Source organism: Cydia pomonella, chromosome 17 (genome assembly GCF_033807575.1).
Source record: "Cydia pomonella isolate Wapato2018A chromosome 17, ilCydPomo1, whole genome shotgun sequence".
NCBI lineage: Eukaryota > Metazoa > Arthropoda > Insecta > Lepidoptera > Tortricidae > Cydia > Cydia pomonella.
In genome coordinates, this window is record NC_084719.1 from 19,570,176 (window position 1) to 19,592,219 (window position 22,044).

Consider the following 22,044-nt stretch of genomic DNA (forward strand, 5'->3'; position numbering starts at 1 on the left):
CGGGGCCAGGGCTCAGCCCGAGTTCACGAGCGAGGGCCGATTTTATTACTCCAGTACATTTAACCCATTTTACTGACGCAACATCGCTTTTATCTTCATATAAACCTATCAATAAAAGCGCTTCTCCATTCTATCCATCATCGTTTGCCTGCCCATTTATGCTTTATGTTATTCATTAAGATTAGGGCTTACGGGATGATATCATTGGTCTTGAACCTCAAATTGCGTTGTTCAGTTCTCACGAGCCTAACGCTAAAATTGACAACGACAATTTAATTGGAACGAACTGCTGAAGGCGAGGACGTGACACACCGTGGTGTTAATGAGCATACATATACTTTACAATTAAGGGGGTCCCTAACGCCAATGACCTTCGATCTGAATTCCTTAGTTTTCTAATGTTTTTTGTAGTTTATCATATTAACATTAACAGCAACGACAAGACGGGTCGCGATATTGGCAAAATGAAACCGTATGAGTAATGGACACTCCCCAATTAGGTATTTACTACTTACGACAAACAGATTACTTTCAATTTATCTTATTTTAGGAAATGAGCAAGTTTGAGACGGGTAAAAACCCATCCTACCTAATTGGGTAGGTAGATCTAGATACTTTATATCGGATATAAACGCAATCATTCCCCAAGATTTGGGTACGTCTGCCATTTTATTAAGGTTTCGTACCCAAAGGGTCAAACGGGACCCTATTACTGAGACTCCGCTGTCCGTCCGTCTGTCACCAGGCTGTATCTCATGAACCGTGATAGTTAGCCAGTTGAAATTTCTACAGATTATGTATTTCTGTTGCAGCTATAGCAACAAATACTAAAAACAGAATTAAATAAATATTTCTTTCCAATCTCGAGGTTCTCATCCAATCACCGAAGTTAAGCAACGTCGGGCGGGTTCAGTACTTGGATGGGTGACCGTTTTTATAGGTAATGGTCCGGAACCCTTCCTGTGCGAGTCCGGCTTGCGCACTTGGCCGGTTTTTTTTAAATACTCAGTGCAAGCCACTGTAATTTAAACTAAATTATTTGGATTTTTTTTTTTCGTGTAATCTCAACCTATCCTTTTCATTCATAATTTGTTAAAAATGGAATATGTCCTTTAAAAATCACATCGGGCAGGACGACGATATTTTTTATTTATGTTACTGGCAGACTAGCAAGATTTGAATCTAAATCAATTTCTTTACCTTACTATTTAGGAAGCTTACATTTTATTTAATAAATAGCGGGATACTGATATACAAGTAAACGCGACGGAACTTACGTGGATAAGGTATCGTACTCGCAAGAAACCCAGGCCTATAAAGTAAACTGCAACAACGAGGCAGTATTTGCATTCAATTACCTACATAATCTACGGAAAATAAGTAACCGTGACGAAATGCTGCGTATGCTGATAATAAACCATGCGACTCGATCGGGCAATAGCTAAATCTTGCAAAATATCATGTGTTGCAAGCTACAAGGCTGGGCCAAAGGAGAGTTAGAAAGGTAGGACTTGAATCTTCTGAGGTGAGAAAAAATCTTTTGGAGAGACTTTACACCTCCAAATTTTATTAGTATTAGTACTCTGATATTGGGGACCTTTTACATCTCCAGATTTAATGTGTTTTTAACCATAGAGACTATACATCTCTATTGTATTGTAGTAATTATTTATTTTAAGATTATTATAATGTAATGTTTACTCAGGTATTGGCTGTTGTATTTATAAATGTTGTTATGTATTTTTCTTGTCACTATATGATGTTACTATAAATGTTGTATTGACTTGTAAAAGAGCCCTTGAGGCCTACTTGCAGAAAAAAAAATGAATTTTGAATTTTCGTTGTCTTATTTCTTGTCCCTAAAATATGACGGAAATTTAGTTTAGTTTCTAAAAAGACAATATGCAATAGCACTGGTGTTTTTATTTTTTTATTTGATAAATACAGAAATATGAGCGTGACAGAGTGTTCCAAAATAAGACAAAGACGACCCAGGTGGGAATTTTAAGAGCTTGAGCTTAGTTTTACAAGATCGGTACGTTTTGGAAAGATTGAAATTTTTAAATTTACTGTTTTGTGAGTGCCTCCGTTTAGGAGTTCTGCCTCGGAAAAATGTACTCTTTTATGTACCTAACTAATAAAAACTCCGTAATCTCCTTTTGAAATTTGTAATATAAAATATCAAATGAAAATCTTGTTTAAAAAACAATATATTTTTACTGTCTTGTGTGTCATTTATCTAAAATATTTTATTAAATAGGTAAAAGGATAAAAACGCGTATTAAATTTGTTAAGATTCGTGATTCGTCCTTACGAAAGACTCCAATTCTCAAGCTTAGATTATACTTAGGATCGAGTGCTTGCAGTTCTAGCCAAGACCCGAACTACCCACTCGAGTTATTTCTTACCAACACTAGCACTGAGCTTCGCAAGCTCCCGGTAAGTAATAGGCAAGGATGCTAAATAGTGACAAAGGAAGGAATTAGCACCGTGTGAAACAGCGGTCGTTCACCCACGTGGAGCGTTTGCGAACTCGTGCTAAATGTCTGACCAATTAGCCGTTACTAGTACTGCGATTATTTTATATCAGCCATTTCTTCCTTTAATTTATCCTTAGATAGTGATGAGAGGATATGTTCTCTCAGCATATTTGTGACCCTAAGAGCTTTCGTATTTGTGGTCACTTCGATAAGGAGCAAACTGTACTTAACCCTTTAACGGTCAAAATTAAAAAATATACGAATATGTGATAGCTTGGTCATTGCCATATGAAATCTAAGTGAGCCCTATAAAGGTTTAAGTACAGTCAGCATCAAAAGTAGCGGATAAAACAACGCGCCAAAAGTATCTGATATTCCGGATAACTTCTCCATATATAGATAAATTTCTAAAATTCGCGTTCAAAAGTATATCTTTTATAGTCATAGTTGTACTATATTAAAGACATCAGTTTTTGTTAAGCTATTACAGAATGGTAGTTACTTATGAAACGTTATTTGATCCGCTACTTTTGATACTGACTGTACATTAATGCCTATTATGTACCACACAGTTCATCCTGCGCAAATGATGATACCGTAAGAGAAAAGACATAATACCTATAACTTTTTTCATTTGAAATTTCAATAACAATTCATTATTCGCTTTAACAAGATACAGACAAAAACTTTCGCAATTACTTACATTTTTAAATGTAAGGACTGGTCCACACCATCACGGATAAGTTAGAATGTCAGAGGCCACACATGTCACCTGAACCTGATGCGCGGTAACGTGGCGATAACCGGGCGAACGTACGAGTTGATTATTCACCGTTCATCTATTTCTGTAGACTTTATCTCAATGAATGTAAATTAAGTAGGCTATTTATTAAACATTCGACGTCGAAATTGATAAAATATAATTGTCTAACGTTATTTAATAAAGAGTTATTAAACATGTTAGAGTCGGACCAATATAAGTTGGCAGCGATTTAGGCACTGGGCTGTCAAAATCGCTGTCAACTTATCTTGGTCAGACTCTATCGATCATTTACGGTACTAAGTAGTGTTCTGTTATTGATTATTTATTAAAGAATAAATCTATACAACTACATTTTGTCCGAAACATACTTATCCATTGATTAATTAAATAGTTTAATAAACGAAATAATTCATATAATTTATTAGTTTAGTAAACTGTTGCGTTTTCTAAATTTAAACGGGTAAATGAACTTATAAACGTTATTAAATCGTCTGAAAACCTAAATAATAATTAACCTACAGCAATTCTAATACATCGTAAACGTCTTAAATACCAAATGACCTAAGTAACTACTATAATTTTGCCTAAACCGTAAAAAGTAAATTTAATTTAACACAAACTAATTTATATTAAGGCGACATTTAAACAGGTGACATTTAAGTAGTACTACTATCATTACTGCTTACGATCGTGTTTCACATAGAGACAGTTGAATGGGGCATAAGTACTCAGTGACACTTGTACTGTACTAATTTATATTGGCGCGAATTTATAATAACCGTCCTTAGATTCCATTTTATCTGTGAGAACCTATCAGGAAATTCGCATAGTGAATGCATGAATTAATCAACAGTAAATTAAGCATTAAATTACATAATAATTAGTGCTTACTTGTTATCTATCCATGGTCCCGCGTAGACGGCCGGCAGACGAGATGAGCACGAATAAAAGTGAAATTTGTGAGCACGCGCGCTAATTTATTCACTGCCAGTGAAAAACGCGTTCGCGCCAACTTTAAATAAACATGTGTTCGATAATTTGAATTTCGAATGTGCAGCGTTTGAAAATTAAGTTTTTTTTTTCAGTCGCAAGTGATGTTCGTTCGGGGCACGCGGGCTGGGAGCGGAGCGCGCGTCGCGGCGACTAGAGGGCCACTGGCGGCGCTCGCGCAGCGCCGGCGATCTCAACTCTTCGGTTTAAAAATCGAACGTGCGTGCGTATGCTTTTCCGATCCTAGCTTTCATAGGGTAGAGTTGCATATTGAGGAAAAATTGCGATCTTACCTATGTGTAACAAATAAGGCCTGGAGCAATGTGTAAACGACCAGTCAACGATTCAGTACCTACGTAGGTATCTTACTTGAAATACCAAAAATATATTTGACGTAAGTAACTTATTAAATTTTACAAGACAATAATTGATAATTATACAGTATTTTTTGTCATATTTTGCACCCAACTCCCAACCATATTTCGATACAAAATATCGCATTAACCCTTGAAAATAAAGGGCCTCTAAAAATGATTAATCCTAAATTTTTTTTGGGACACCTACACTTTTTCAGATTAATTTCCTTTGCGTCCACTACCTACAGGCTGTCTGGAAGAAATTGTTTTTATCGATACAACATCTTTCTCTGTCTGTTTTGTCTACCTCAATATTTTATCAATTAATTTTTTTTGTGCCTACCGTTTTCTTTTATCATTATTACCTATATTTTATAATGGTCTTGTCTCAAGATTGGTACGATTGTTTTTGTACTTAATAAAAATAAGGAATAAATGTTGAACACGGCGCGTATAGTAGTACGTCAGTTCCTCACTCTGCGGTCCTGACCACCAGCAGCTTGGGCTGCCCCGCTGCTGGCGGCACCTAGTTTAAGTTTTTTATAACGTGTTTTTATATATTTTGCATTGTTTTTTAACGTCTTTTATATTTTACTTTTATATGCTAAGAAGAAAGAAAAATAAAGATAAAGAGATAAAGATTTATAAATACATATTACAACTATGTTTTACAAAAAAGTCTATACCTACCTATTTCTAAACCACATTCACAGACACTCGGCCCGTTTTCGGGTTTGACCTTTTAGAGTCATGAATTTGGGTCTAGTTCAAAACCTTTCTTAAGACCAAAGATTCATTGATTTGTCTTAACCTTTACTATTCTACTACCCATAACTCCGTGAGTAAGTATATAATGTTATTACAACAAACTCAGCGCAAGGTTAAGGATATTACGCCACATGTGTGCCACGGGGGCACGTGTTAATCTTAGTTTAGTAAATTAGGTGAGTGTTTATAGCGGTCGGTACCTTCCGCGGGCATCAAGGGCAAGTTCGCTCGTCCCTATGCGTTCTGCGTCTTTAGAAAACTCATGGAAGTACGTGGATTCAGTTTTTATACCATTCCAAATAAATGAAAAGTGGGAAAATTCACGGTCATGTTTTTCCTTCATACAAAATTAATTTGCTGAGAAGCTTTGTTTATTAATGTCGGTCTGAATATTTAATTATGTCTAACATTTATTTGAGGCGGTTTCGAAGGAATCATCGAAATTGTGCTGAGGAAAAAGGCAATTTTGAAAAAAAAATAGGTAAGTCGAATATGCTCTTATACAGTCAGCATCAAAAGTAGCGGATAAAACAACGCTTCAAAAGTATCTACTTTTCTTTAACAGTTTAATAAAAATGATGATTCTATATTTAGATCAATGAAGACTGCAAAAAATATACTTTTGAACGTGAATTTTAGAGATTTATCTATATTTGGAAAAGTTTTCCGGAATATCACATACTTTAGGCGCGTTGTTTCATCCGCTTCCGCTACTATTGATGTTGACTGTACATATACAATATTGGTCAAACATTCTTACAGCTATCGATATGGAAACAAATTTCGAAGATTTACCTGACGCAATTAATGTTTGTTGAATATAAATGGGGGGTTTAATCAGCTTTGAAGGGCCTCTGTCATTGGCTTTCGCTTGATCCGTGCTGAATGCGACACCCTGTATAAAACTTTACCGGACCTAAATGTATAAGTAGTATAATTCATTTAACTTCGAATATTTATATAATTTCCAATAAAAACTTTATAAATTCATAACTATTGTTAGCATGGAGAGAACGCAGCATAATAAGCATAGATTCATTGAATGAACGCCCACCACCCAACCGTCTGAATTTTACTGCTCAATTTAAGAAAACTATTTATACTTCCGTCCCCAGCGTTCCCGTGGGAACAGTTAGCAAATGTCCCGGACTATCGTTCGTGTAATGTCCCGCGAATCAAGTGCGTTTTCCCATGCGAGATGAGGAAAATTGTATACTACATACAGTTAGCAACAGTAGTAGCTAAACGGGTGAGGACAAAATGATCTGATCTGTATATACAGAAGAGCATATGCTCTTATTTCGTTAGCGATAGAGTTGTGATTAGGTCATATGGAACATCTCACGCGCTTAGTAATTTTTGCTGCTGACTATGCACCGGTAGCTAAAGAAAGCTAGTTTTAGCTGGAAAGCGACCCAGCCTCTCCCAAATTTTGCCCAAAGAAACGTCCTTTGAAAAATTTAAATTTTTCCTGCTAGACGGCTTCCTCGCATAGACGCTATGTGAACGATTTTGAAAGTTGCCTTACAAATTATGTTGAACTACGGTATTCGATAAAATCCCGTACACGGTATACCGGAAAAATTTACGCCGTGTAAACCTAGCCTTTCGGTTTTTCCTGTACCATATATTATCCTTAATTACGTATGCAGCTATAGTTCTCCAACCCTCGTAATATTAATAACAAGAGCTAACTTTTATCATCGAAAGAACAAACAGTTATTTGATAGGCTAATTCAAACTCTATCAATCTATTTCGATGGTATTGACTCTAACCTATTTTAATTTGGACGTCTATAACGCCTAGAAAAGTATATTGTATATGGACGCACGGACGTGACGTGATACAACTAAGGGTATTTTTTACAAGCTAAATTTGACCTATTTGCCTACATTATGTAAGTCAGGTAACAATGCAATATTATGGGTACCATCGAGCTGCCTGCAGAAGCTTTACCAAAAATGATTTTTTTGCCAAAAACTTATTGCTTTTTGGCTACGGAACCTGGCTTAAATAAATACTTTTTTCAGATTGGCACTGCTTCACCACGCATTAAGAAACCAGTTTGTATCGTCAGTTTGTTTCTCAAGAATAAACAATTCAATTGTTCTTACGGGTATCATGCGTGGTCTGTACGAGTGTGGTCCAGTATAAAGTGTATGAACGTGCTCATCAATGCGTAAACGCATGTAAATACCGGCCATTACTCTAAGCCGCTGATGTCACCAATGAACGCCTGATTTATAGTCTAGTGGGATCAGTGCCGGGATATATCAATTAGCCCTTGATGATGTAATGTTTTTTTCTATCTATAATTATATAAATTTACTAGTCATTTTTTTTATATAAAAGCTTTATTTACATAATAGACATATACAAAGGTATTACTATTAATAGCCAGCTTAAATCTAAAATAGGCCGGGCCTTGAGGCTTCGAGCAACACAGGGAAGGGAGACGGCATTCCTACTATTACCCTCCGCCGAAGCATACTCGTACTTATGGCGGTGCATGTACACAAAAAGAGATCGAGGTTGGATTTTGTATGTAGTGAGTGAGAAGTGCGACTGTGTGCACGTTTCTCCTCGCAAAAAATAGCAGACTGATTTGTTCGGTAAGATATCGCTTAGAGGGAGGAGGAGTCCCTTCTGACGTGTCGGAAGCCGGTGTTGCTCGAAGCCTTGAGGCACGTACCAAGGATGCCAGAAATATATTTTTTTGATATAGGAGGCAGACGAGCAGACGCATCCCCTGATGGTAAGCGGTTACCGCCGCCTATGGACACCCACAACAACAGAGGGGTTGTAAGTGGGTTGCTGGCCTTTAAGATAGGAGTACGCTCTTTTCTTGAAGGTTTGAAGGTCGTATCGGTTCAGAAATAGGTACCGTTCATTCCACAGGTTAGCTGTGCGAGGCAAAAAGTTTCTGGAGAAACGCACAGTTAAGGACTGCCAACCATCTAAGTGTCACCACTTAGGATGGTAATGTTGTCGCGTAGGGCGATGGCGAAAAGAAGCGGCAGGGATTAATCCGAACAATTCCTCGGAGCACTTCCCGTTATGCATGCGATAGAATATGCAGAGCGAGGCCACATCTCTACGCAGCGCCAAGGAGTCAAGCCGATCCGAAATACGCTAAGAATAGAGTGGAACTTTTAAAAGGGAGACTGACGACGATCAGCTCTTTGAACACCATCACTCCTTGTGGGCAGATCTAGAATTAAACGTATTTCAGCTGACATGATCATGATGACTACAGCAAAGATGAGGGGATGATATTTAAATCAAACAGCAACTCCTTCGTCCTAACTTACGAGTAGCAGGGTGCGTGGGCAACGTGTCAATCGTTCACGCTCCGTGGCGAACGAAACGCAACTGCCACTGTCGCACTAATACGGAAGAGTGATAGAGAAATGACTACGCTACGCTGTGGAGCTTTAACGATTGGCACGTTGGCTAAGCACCCAGAAGACGGCTTTCGCTAAGCAGGCAGCGAAGGTAATTTGACAAAGTAAGATAACATTTTGAAACCAAAGCTACCTTGATATTTAATTAGCTACACTGAAAAGCAAAGAACACAGTTGATTTTGTGTATAATTTACATACCACAATTACACTTAAGTGTAGTAAGTACGAAACGATGTTATATACAGTTGTGTGCAATATAATAGCAGTACATTCTGCGACGAAGATCGTCTTAAAAGTTCATTTTTTTCTGGATGAATTGGGTTTAGATGTAAAGCTGTGATTGGAAATAATAGGAAAGATTCTAAATTACAATTATAGTACACAATTGTATTTTTTTCGTAGGGTTTTACGTTTTTATAGGAATTTCCGCAACTTAGGAAAAACAGCCGAATTTAATGATATTTTTTTTTTACTTCCAATATCATTTAAGTAAAGGTTACAGTTAAATTTGAAATAATATCAAGTAATGCAGAATAATTATATAAAAAGATACAATATTACTGATCTAAAGTTATAGTTTTCCCTTAATTTACATTTTCTTATGTACTGCTATTATATTGCACACAACTGTACATACCTGTGTTTAAATTGATATTCCTTAAAAATACCTAGTCGGTAGCAAACTGAATACAAAAATACAAGCACACTCATTTGATACATCGCAAACGATAACTTCTTCTCAGATAATTACAGTCATTTGTCAGCGCAGAGTAATAATAAAATATCATTAACAGCATGTGTACTACTCGGAACACCAGCACAATCAAAGCCTGTATCGTAGGTGATTAGTTTAATGTCTTTATTAACACGCTACTCTTTTTAGGGTTCCTCGACATAGCAACAAAGGATCATACGTTGGTTGTATAAGTTGTCTAAACTTTAGATTATTTGTTACACTTTAGATTATAAAATCTAAGAAAAAATCGTGCTATCTAGACCAGTGGTTCCCAAAGTTGACTAGGGTCAGACTCACCTAACAATATGCTAAATTCGGGACCCACCTAATCATTGCCGAAAATCCGACCTTAGAGGCCTTATGAGGTACTGAAGGAAAGTAGTACTTTTATAGTTACATCAAACAGGCAAGGATATTTGCCAGCAACTGAGAGCCCAAATTTCATTAACTGCATTTTGTTGTTGGCATGTTTTCTTATGTTTTACGGCCCATTCAAATTTTGCTCGTGACCCACTAATGGGTCGCGAACCATAGTTTGAGAGCTGCTGATCTAGGTGTCATACGTTTTATGGTAACTGAATTGTCAATCGTCAACTTTTGCTAACCGACCGAAACGGAGAGTCGTCTACCTTCTACCTATGGAAGGTAGAGGCAAGAAACAGAATCTCCATATACCAAAAAGTGTCCGACAAAAAACCACAAATAGGTGGCGCTACTATACCTAGAATACTTGAGAACAAAATTTAATCATAGACAGCGCACTTCACTCCGTCAATAACGCCTCGGTTCTTAGCTACTCTAGCGCTACTCTGGAGAGATTTGGAACTATTATTTATAGCTGACAGCTGGACACTTTTGCAACAGTTCTGCCTAAGGAGATTCTGTTCCTTATATAAAGTATCTGTCAAATATCGCTCCGTAGCGAACGAAACGCAACTGTTACTGTCGAACTAATATGGAAGAGTGATAGAGACACAAAGCGTTTCGTTGTCGTAGCGCAAGCAATTGTCACCTTGGCTAGGCACCCTGATACAATACAGCACCTGTTTTGTGATGTCAATTGGTACCCCTCTGGTGTTGCGGGTGTTCATCGGCGACGGTAATCGCTTACCATCAGGCAATACGGCTGCTCGTTTGCCTCCTATTTCATAAAAAAGGTGGTTTGCTCATTTACTTATGGCCAGAAAACTATGTAAATAAAATTGCACAATATGGAGGGGATATTACGCTCTATCCGCTAAAGGAGACATGTATTTTATACGGGACATTTTGTCTGGACAGCAATTAGCAAATGAGAAACGGCCCGATTCTAACTTTAAGATACGTCAAACAAAAATTTCACTTTTGACACTGGAGGATGAAAATGCGCAGGCAGAAAGGCTATTAAGTAATAGTCAGACTTATAAAAACTGAGGAAACTCAGAGTAATTTTAGTAATTAATAAAATAATCTAAAACGGAACTCTTAACGATCATAGCACAAAATATAAGTATCTGGCTAAATTAAACTTTACGAGTAATTATTATAATTTGGAACACTTTACCTACATAAATCAGTGATAAGTACAACGCCTCTTCCAACATTTATCTACGTAAGTACATACTGAGAAAAACTGAGTCATCGTTTATTTAATACGTATCTACTTACCTAATTAAGTTTTTTTATTGCGTAAGTAGCTGTAGGGCGAGTACATACTTGTAAATACCGAAATAATGGACACATTAAAATCTGGCAGTGTTCAAAATATACGCCTTTTAAACTTATATTAGCTTCTGCCCAAGGGCGTCGCTAGCTTATGGGCTGGGAGGGGCAGTTCATATGGCCAATGGGAGGGGAAGGGGTATACATTTAGATAGAAATTTGGTTCTCTAGGAGGGAGCAGCTGACCCCCCCCCCTCCCCCCCTAGGAAACGAAATTGGCGACGCCCATGCTTCTTCCCGCGATTTCGTTTAAGTAGAATGATGATTTCCGTGATAAAAAGTAACCTATGTACTATCTAAAGCGGTGCAGCTGTTTGAGCGTAAGGATACATTACAACTTAATTATAACATAAATTGTCGAATCGAAGTCAAATCAAAATTCTATGGCCGCTATTTTACACTATGTCATTTTGTCGTATATGCCCCCTAGTTGTATCTTGATCTTGCACACAACTTCGGATAAAGCCTAACGGCACGCCGCACACGCCAACTTAAGCTACCGGTCGTGTTCACCGCGGCCCCCGAAACCCGGCCCCGCTCAAATGGGTATCGCCGGACTGTCGTGGGGACGAGTAGCAATCGGTAGCGAAGAGCTAGCCAACTACAGCTGCAAGGTTGTCCCCAAAACGACGACGATTGACCTCCCCACATCAGAGGGGAGCGACCCGCCACAGCCGTCATAGCTGAAAGGCAGACACGGCCTCTCATACCTCCCTTCAGGGAGGCATCGCAAGGCATCCACTCCATTCTTGCAAATATTGAGAAGATATAGTGTCTTATAAACTATCCAAGTCAACAATTTAACTAAACTGTTTTCACATCAATTATTACATATTGACAGACACATCTAAAATATTTACACTGTTACTTATTGACATGCTCTAAATAGGTAACCTTAAGTGTCTAGGAATACTATAGTGTCGTAACACTCGTAACTCGTAACGTCCAATGATCTGGGGCTAGGACAAAACATTTTTGTCACCAATTTTTATGGCTTAAAATGATAGCTGTACTTAAAATAAGTTATTTCACATCATGCAAATAATAAATATTAAGTTTTTATTGAAAAAACGTAAACCGCAGTTATTTCTGGGGACAACTTAAGAACTTCAATGAATAGGTAATTTGACATAACTGAATTAAAGTCACTTGTTAGTATTGTATATAAAACATCAAAAACTTATGAATGGTAAATGAACCGAACACACATCACCCTTAATGGTTGGTAACAGTTCCACAAAAAACAATAAATCATCATCCCTTAGCAACTTACACACTTTTTGCAAAAGTACACATGTCACGATATGTCTTTAAATAAGTCAAATATATTTCTCGAGTACTCTAAACAAATGTTTTTACAATCATTTGATACCAGTGTGTGGTCTAGACCAATTTAGCTATCACCCAGTGGTTAAATCAATCGTCACCTCTAATCTTATAAGTCACGGCTTGTCATCGAAAGTATCATGATGCTTATAAGAACTAAGCCTTCTATGGGCAGGGCTAGACGGAATTCAATCTAATTTGTACTAGCTGAAGGTTCGAATTTAGTTGGATGTTTTATTTTAATCTCAGTATGGCAGACATCCATTGTAGAATATTTTAAGGCGTCTTATAATGACCACATGCAGTCTTCTCAAAATATTAGGGTTAATTATTGATTACTGTTCTATTAAAGCAAAACCCTGGACGGGCCTTTCTATTCACACAAAACATGTGTCATATCAGATTTTGATGCAGTTTTCAACATTTACTCCAAGCCGATAATTGGTAGGAAGCGGCGCAGGATCGGGAAAAGTGGCGTGCTCTTGTTTCGGAGGCCCAGACCCTCTTTAGGTCGCTGAGCCACATTAGTTAATTAGTTTCATTTGAGCCATTTAGGGTAGTCACATGTCATTCGTCCAACTATACTTATACAGTAACTATCAAAACGCGAAATCATTCGCGATCTACTCTTTGTAGTAGGTATTGTGTGTCATAAATGGCTGAACAATATTAAAATCCTTGACTGTACTAACCTAGATTTCTGGCAGTGGTTCAAACCTAAAATCTGGTTGCATAATCGGCCATCAATTCAAATGATATAGTAACGAGATAAATGTTTGTAGGAATAGATATTATGTCATTATGAGCTGCTAATGCGATTCAATTATCTAACACAGGGGTTCCCAATCGATTTCAGTCCGCGGGTGTACTGGCAAATTTAAAATGTAATCTCGGCGCCCTAACCTAGCCTAAATATTGCCTTGGATTGCCTCACGGCGCCCCTCTTTCCTGTGTACGGCGCACAGTTTGGGAACCCCTGCCCTCATCTAACATATACGTATTGATTTAGTAGGTATTCTGATTATTATTATTTGTTTATGTTATTCGTAATCGTAATGTCATGAGACAAAAATATAATATATATTTGCCTACTAGAAAACGTTCGATATAAAATAATTCCTGGCACCATAACCCACAAATCGAAATCATCCAAAGTTATTATCATAAATATCACAGTAGTTTTCACAAACGCGCAATGAATGAGTTTTATATAACCAGTACAAGGCTAGACAACGATTCGGTGTAATTGTTTAAATCTATGGTTCAGAGTATATTAGCGACCGGCTCATGGACAGTTAAAAGCTGTTTGTGAACAGGCATACTAAAATGTATTAGTCACTGAAGTGCCAAAAACAATAGAACGTCTGACAACATGTAATAGCTTTTAGACTGAAGAATTCAGAACGTTTTCTGGACCCCACACGAGTTTCTGGAGTCCTCGTCTTTAAGACTCGAATGGACTGTTTTTTTTAAATATCTTAGTAACTTTTCTGGTCGTCTTAACGTCTAAGGTCTGCTTGTAAGCCTTAGTAACCTCAATTTTCGTGCATATTTTACGAAAGCGACTGCCTTATGTATGTTGTATGTTCTAATACTTCTAACCTTCTCATAGGGAAGATAGGCCGCTTCAGAGCAATTTCTAGCTGAGCTACTTTTTAAATCTCGAGTTTTTGAAGCTGTTTCTGTCGCGCTACGGTGGGCTAAAATTCCCACGCAAAAAACTCAAAAATCGAGGTTTTGCTCTCGACTGTTTCCTCCTCCAGATCGCAACCAATCATTATGAAATTTTGGAAACTGCAAGAGGAAGAAATAATCTATGTCGCTATGTTTTGATTTTTTGGATATTTGTTGTCATATTTGTATACTGCGCCTTTTTTTTACAGCCAATTCAATTGAGCCGTTTTTGCGATTTTCGAGGCGCTGTAAGTTTCTTCAAAGAAAATAATCTAAAAAAGCAAAACATAGCGGCACAGATATTGATCCTATTTGAAAAAATCATTGCTCTAGGTTAAGAATCCAGGGAGGAAACAGTCAAGAGCGTTTGTATGGAAAAATCGCAACGAGGAATTCCTCTTAATTAGAATATATATTTTTTAATCAACTTTCGTAACTTTTAAAACTACCTAGTAGGTACAAGCCAAGATTCATTACAACGAATTTAATATAACACAATAGTGGACACGTAACTAATACCCGCCCGGACAAACGCTAGGAAGAAGAAAAAGATAACAAGAAATGCATTTAGTTTATAATTGTACAAAGAATTGGTGCGTTATTCTTCTGAACATCCCAGTTGTGGTTTGACTTGGTGTTGACAGTATGTCATAACATTCCCGACCCTGAAGGCCTCTTCAAATAAACCTAACTCCAAGAATAACAGAGGATTGTTTAGAATTTTCCTTGAAACGAGATAGTTTTGTTTTTCGAATTGCATCGCGAACGTTGTAACAAAATTCGCTTTCTCATCTTATCACTTACCCGGTTGCATCCTGAAGGATGCTTGTGATCCGCTTTGTCAATCTAACCCCAAGAATTCACACAGGATTTTACGAAAACGATTGCATTGTAAGCGAAATCTAGGCCCTTATGGGGACTAATCCACTTACCTAACGTTGGTTTCCTCCTCCCAATGATATTTCGTTCACAAGTTAACTCACTGGTAGTTTCATCGTTGGCTTGCCCTTTTCCCATCACTTGAGGTCGGCGCAGCATGTCTTTTTCTTTCACCTGCTTTCTTTTCTCTTATATCATCCATGACTTTAATCCCTCCGCATCACATGCCTTACCACGCTAGGCGGTTAGGATATTCGTTGTTATGCTATGGGTGCACCTTTTTGGCTTCCTCTTATTCTCTATATTAGGTAACTCACTGGTAAATAGCAGGATAGGTATAGCTCTAATATTGACATTGACATTTATCTATTCTGAATAGTCTGCAGATGGTTTTATTAAATTATTCCTGTTTAAAAGCGAACATTTGTATTCGCACAACATGAAATAAATTAAGACATATAACTATTAAACCATAGCGGCAAACACATTTATACTAACCATTACCATATTAAATGTAACATGTTAACGATTTAATTGAGAACATTTTCAATAAACTCTATTCTTTATTGAGGAAACCAAAAACTGGTCTAGATATTGATAACATAGCACTAAAATCATTCGTACTCGTATTAAAATAATTTCATATTGTGTTAATAAATAAAGCTAACAACATAAAACTGCCAAAGAGTTTTGTATTTTGTTTGCTTGGGGGCTGTAGGTACAGTCAGCATCAATAGTAGCGTCTGAAACAACGCGCCAAAAGTCTCTGCCATCCTGGAATACTTTTCCAAATAGAGATAAATCTTTTTCATTTATCATGCTCTGAAAGTGGGTCGTTGTTGTTCTAAAAAGTGTTCAGAAAACGATAGGTACTAGCACTGTACTTTCTAAAAATGCAATTACAATGTGGTATTCAATGGATTTGTTATACAATTTTCAGTCTGATAATTAACTCCCCATTCCATAAATAACGATATTTTTATCTAAATTGACAATTGAAAGTACCCTCAATAAATCTACTCAAGTTTATACTTAGCCGTGTTTTTTAACGCACATGTATTTTACTTTCCTCGTATTCAAAATGAAAAGTAGAGTGTTTAACTCGGGTGAAAGGCACCATTTCAGTCTTGGACTACCTCTTCATAAATGGGTGCCTCTCACCCCTTGGTTAACAGATAGAGATTTAGTTAAGCTGTTAGAAAATGGTAAAAAAGTTTGACACGACGTAGTCTTTACGGCTACTTTTGATGTTGACTATACTTACTAGTAAACTGAAATAGACGTTATAATTTTAAAAAAAACTAAGTCTCCGGTACCTAGTTGCTATGGCATCTATCGCAAATGCAAAAACCCTCTCAATCCCTTGGCACAGCAGGAGGCCTTGGTCAAATTTTCTTTCGTTTTGCATTAAACAACTTTTTCGTTTATAATTTACACAGTAGTGTTTCACTTGAAAATGACACCAGTCAAAATATTTGATTTCACCTTTCAGTTACACGAGCTTATTCTAGCAGAGATTCCAGAGTTCTGAACATTAACTACACGAAAATGTAAATACGAAAGTTGTTATAATATAAGAAAAAGCGTATTTTCACGGCGCTTACGTCATTTTGTTAAGGATGGTAATTTTCGGCAAATAACTCTAAAATAAATGAAACTATCTTTAAAACCATTTTCTTAGCTTTCTTGATTTTTTTTATTTTTTATTTAGGATCACCAACAGACAATACATCAGAGAAAAATAATCTGTAGCTTAAATAACATTAAGGGTAGATGTTTGTCCAATTATAGGTAACCACAGCTTATTATATTTTGAAAAGCCAATCCTAAAATTTTAATGGGGAGAAGCTAAGACCGAGGAAAAACAAGAAGTTAAGAAAGGCAGAAAAGATAATCAAACTTCAACCAATAAAAAATTTAAAAACACTAACGTACTATCAGTTTTATTAATGAGTCATCGTCTAAAACAATATGTTTAAAAAAACTAGAATAGCCTCGTCCAAAAATAAAAATAATAAATCTTATACCCAGTAAATAAGATATAAATTCGTATAATAATGTCTCGAGACCGTCTCGGCGCCAAGTCTTAGCGTAAAGTGCCTAAAATATGACACTTGGTTATAACTTGGCTAATTTTGCTAGCGTTTCATCCTAGCACCCGGCTGTTGCTGTCACTAATAAAAACAGAGCGTTCACTACATACTAGAAATAAACAAAGTTGTCATAAACGGTGCACTGAACTCTGTAGTGAAATTGTTAAGTGTAGCTACAGTTCACAGAACGGGGTCTTAATGTGAATTGTGTATAAATGTGTATAAACACCGAAGTATTTATACACATTTACACACAATTCGTTTTGAATAAAAGTTATGATTTTAATTTGAAAAACCGGCCATGCTTAGTGTAGGGTTTCGTAGTTACCATTCTGTCGGAATAGGTTAAACGGGGGCTATTAGTAAGTATCATGTACATTTCAAGCATAAGGGAGTACCTTCGCAGCGCTTTGTAGGTACGTCTTTTTACTAAGAAGAGAAACTTTTGCAATAACTCAAAAGCGGCTGGACCAATCATGTTCACTATAGTTTGCATTGCAAGTTACAATCAATCGTTACAACGACAAAGCATGTATCAAATCTGGACTTTTATATACTTAGTCTGGCGACTTGTGCGAGAACATACGAAGCGGAAAATTACGCGTCTGTGGACCGGTGGATACCATTCTGGTCAAAAAACAAAACATATTGTGAGCACCCAAAAAATTTCGTACTTTGTACTTTGCCATTTTATCTATATCCCATCTAGGATACGTGAGTGACCCGTTTTTAATATATTTAATATCCCGTCCAAAGGGTTTAGACCGTTCAAAGTTTTGTGCTCAAATTTTCCTAAGTTTCGTACAATACGTTCGTTCCTCAAGATGGAGAGGTAACACAGAATCAATGAAGATGCTTCGTCAACTAAGGAACAAAAACCTGCAGCTCAAACTCAAACGAAAGACAATCCGTCGCGCAACAATTTCTAGGTTAACTTTTGGGATATTTTCTTGCGGAAGACTACCTAATTATACAACCACAATATTCTCGCACTCTTAAGCTCCAGACGACAGATAACCGTGTCACAATACACGCGACATGTTACAGAGATACTCCTATTGCAAAGAATAGCAACTACTATTTAAAGAAGTGACACTGCTTGCTTCTCATGTATGAGTCAATAAATGTAAAATGTTACAAGCTACTGTCAACTCAACACAACATTCGACAGCTTTTTGAGACAAGCATTTATTTCTAAGTATACCAACTTTTCTTTGCACGTTGATCAATTCTTCCTCGATACCTTATTTAATGAGCCCAGACACGATGTTTTTTTGTTGAGCAGTTTCTTTGAGACTGCACTATCAAATAATTTAGGTCGCATCCTCCTCTAAATTACGAAAGTAATGAAATTACTTAAATTACTTTCGTAGGGCGAGGGACCTGAGGTCTAGTGCCTTCAACTTTGCCCGTCATTATTACTCTTTCCAGGCTATTATGAAAACATAAGGGTTCCGTTTTTTGCCACGTGGCTACGAAACCCTAAAACGGGTCACTTTCGCAAGCTCCTGACGATACTACTGGTAGTACTAGGTACAGAGTGAAACATGTCGAGCGTTTTCGACTTAAAACACGTTACTGACCTATTTTAATATATTGAATGTATGTATCTAATGTCGTTATTAAAACTCCCCCTACCTATTGAAAGCGGTGTGGTATCCGTTCTTTGTCAAATCTCTAATCTTTGGCAGGGCGGCGCGTTGCCAAATTGTATGATTTACTGACGAGAACCACGCAGGCGCCAGTGTGTCATATAAAAAGACTGAACATTATAATTAGGGTTTTACAATGACAGACAATTATTTGTTTTCGTTGGTACTTGCTGTGGTTTCAGTTTACACCTAAGAGCATTTCAAATGGATTTCATATCTTTATTTTTGACATTTGTTGATATTTTTATATTGTTTTTGTTATAATATAATTTTGCTTAAATAGTTCGGATGGATGTTTTTTTCATTATTAGCAATAAAAACATTGATCTCTTTCCAGATATAGACATTTACTATAAGGGTTACAAAGACAAAAATTTACGTTATTAGGGTTTTTTCAGTTCGATTTTAAGGTTCCGTACCTCCAAAGGAAAAACCCTTCAAGGCCCTTTATCTCCGAAACGCCTAGAGGTATCGAGTTGAAATTAAAACCATATACTGAGGTCTATAGTTCCTTGAAGCTGTAAAAAAATCATGCTTCTAACGGCCGGATTCGAAGAATGAAATACGATAACGATATATTCTGTTAGATATCGTTTGTATGTCGAATAATTCACAGAAGCAGCTCGATTAGGGCAATCAATGTCACTTTGACGTTAGAAATATCGTAGATGGATTTTATTGGGATCACAGCGGAATCGAAATAAACGTCAATTTTGACATGTCGTTTAGCTATCGATCTTTTAGAGATCTTTCCAAGATCTATAAAGTGTCTTAATCATTCTTCGAATCAGGCCGTAAGTTGACGTAAAAAAAGATACGGCCGTTTATGCCGCAAAAAACGTATATTTCGACACTCAAGGGAATCAAAATAAAACTTATAAGGTTCTTCTTGTTCACCTATAACTATGAAATTTGGCAAGTAATGTCGTCATATATTACAAGTACAGGGAAAACCTGAAAACTATGTTCCTTATACGGAACCCTCGGTGGGCGAGTCCGACTCGCATTTGTCCGGTTTCTTTCACTTATTACGAGAACGAACTACAATTATTAATTTTACAAGTTATTAAAAAAACTTACAATGTACTCAATGTAGGTAGGTAAACGGGGCCCAAAATCGTCTCTATCGGAGATCCAAAAATTCAATTTTATATTTCATCAACAGTCGTGCTTTTAAAATTATAGAGTAAAATTATAATCATTTAAAATTATAATCATAATAACAGTCTTATTCAACGAAAGTCTATGAACTGGGCGTAAGGCGCCAATCGAAATGCGTGCAAGCAATAAACCATGCTCATATCGAATTAATTGATTTAATCAAATTAAATCTAACGAGCAATCAGCCAAGCCGTCATGAGAAACGTCTCCTACAACGATGAGTGACTGTAACGAACTGCATAATCTTGTAACAAAAATGTCGTAAGCGCCAATATTTTTATAGGTACTTACGTGACGTATAACTTTGGTTTAAAAATGACGTTAGTTGTTCGTTTTATTGCAGATTTATGTCTACATGTGCCGTGATTTGTAAGAAAAATAAGCGTGCTAATACTTTCCAAATCTCGAATTTTTGAAGCTATGTTTCTGTCGCGCTGCGGTGGGCGGGAGTGCGTGCGTGCGATACGGACAACTGCAGCTAGGACTAAAATTCCCACGCAAAAAACTCAAAAATCGAGGTTTCGCTCTCGACCGTTTCCTCCTCCAAAACACAAACAAACATAATGAAATTCATCACTATGTATTGATTTTTTGGATATTTGTTTACTGCGCCTTTTTTTGTAGCCAATTCAATTGAGCTATTTTTGCGATTTTCGAGGCGCTAGCTGTATCTTCAAAACAAAATAATATATAACAAAACAAACAGATATTGATCTTATTTGAAAATATCATTGCTCTTAGGTTAAAAATCCAGGGCAGAAACAGTCGAGAGCGTTTGTATGGAAAAATCGCAACTAGGCATTCCTCTTAAGGTGTCCTTAAAGGTTATATTGAAGTGCTGCTATGCAGCATAAATGCCGACTGAATTGCAGCAGGATATGTCAACTATCCGAGACATCGATATTGAATTTCAAAACTAAGTGTTCTGATATTCAATGCTTTGAATAATTCATAGTTCTATTGGATTTCTGGATGACGATTAATTCTACACGTGGCAACTACCTACCATATGATTTTTAGTTTAACCGCTTACTCGTAGAATTTGTCAACGAGCGTGCTCGTGTCGCCGCCGGTACGAAGTTACATGAAGTTTTATTTTATTATTTTATTTTTCTATTTTTAGTATTTTTTGTAATGTGTCTGATGGGTTGGTATACCTGAAATATATTAATTTTATTAATTTTATTTTATTTTTATTTATTTATTTTAGTATATGGAAAACCAACAGCGCTATATATATCTAGAACTTCCAATAGAATCAAAAAATTGTTTTAAATTGTCTTATCAGAAGAATTGTCTTATTTATCAGATTGCAGCGAAATAAGCTGGATATTATATGTTTTATATATCAGACTACGGCGGTTAAAAGGTTATTAACACTGTCTTCTACCTTAAAATGTCTGTAAGAAGTATTCCAACTTACGTCATTCGGATATTGAGTCGGCGGTCTATTAGGGCTGCAGAAGGCGCCAACACTCGCCATAGAAGGAGATTGATAGCGCCGTTTAATCACTACCCGTCAAACGCCGATGACAACCCTGATGCACTGCAGGTTTGTATAGAAGTGTAAAATCCAGAAGAAAAACTATAATTTTCACTTGGAGTTGACAGATTGTTCACTAACGAGGTTTAGTTTATTCGGGTGGTCTACCTTAAAATGTCCGTAAGAAGTACAGTAAAACCCGCATAAGAAGATTCTGAAGGGACCAGGAAAACATATTAACGGTGAAGATATGTATGAAAACAGGGCCCCGTGTAACAAGGTGTATTAAAGGCGCAGGACATCGTATTAAACTTGATCGTGTGCAGTACTGTACCTATTCCAACTTACGTCATTTCGATATTGTGTCGGTAGGCTATTAGGGCTGCAGACGGCGCCATCACTCGCCAATGAGAAGATTGATGGCGACGTTTAATCACTACCCGTCAAACGCCGATGACAGCCCTGATGAGTACAGAGCCCGATTCAGATTATACTACTTGATCTTATTTTGATACGACCTCCGTGTCGTGTCTTGCAATACAAGTGGAAGTCCCTTTCTAACAAAAGCTGTCGAAA

The 22,044-nt window shown here is 36.9% G+C and overlaps 1 protein-coding gene across 1 annotated transcript in view; it reads right to left on the minus strand.

The window, feature by feature from the left end:
* Positions 1 to 4,380, minus strand: part of LOC133527089 (A disintegrin and metalloproteinase with thrombospondin motifs 7) — a 150,870-nt gene extending 146,490 nt beyond the window's left edge. Inside the window, exon 1 of the mRNA XM_061863980.1 lies at positions 4,135 to 4,380. The gene's annotated coding sequence lies outside the window, so the exon portion shown is untranslated. The remainder of the gene's footprint in view (positions 1 to 4,134) is intronic.
* Positions 4,381 to 22,044: the final 17,664 nt, after the last annotated feature.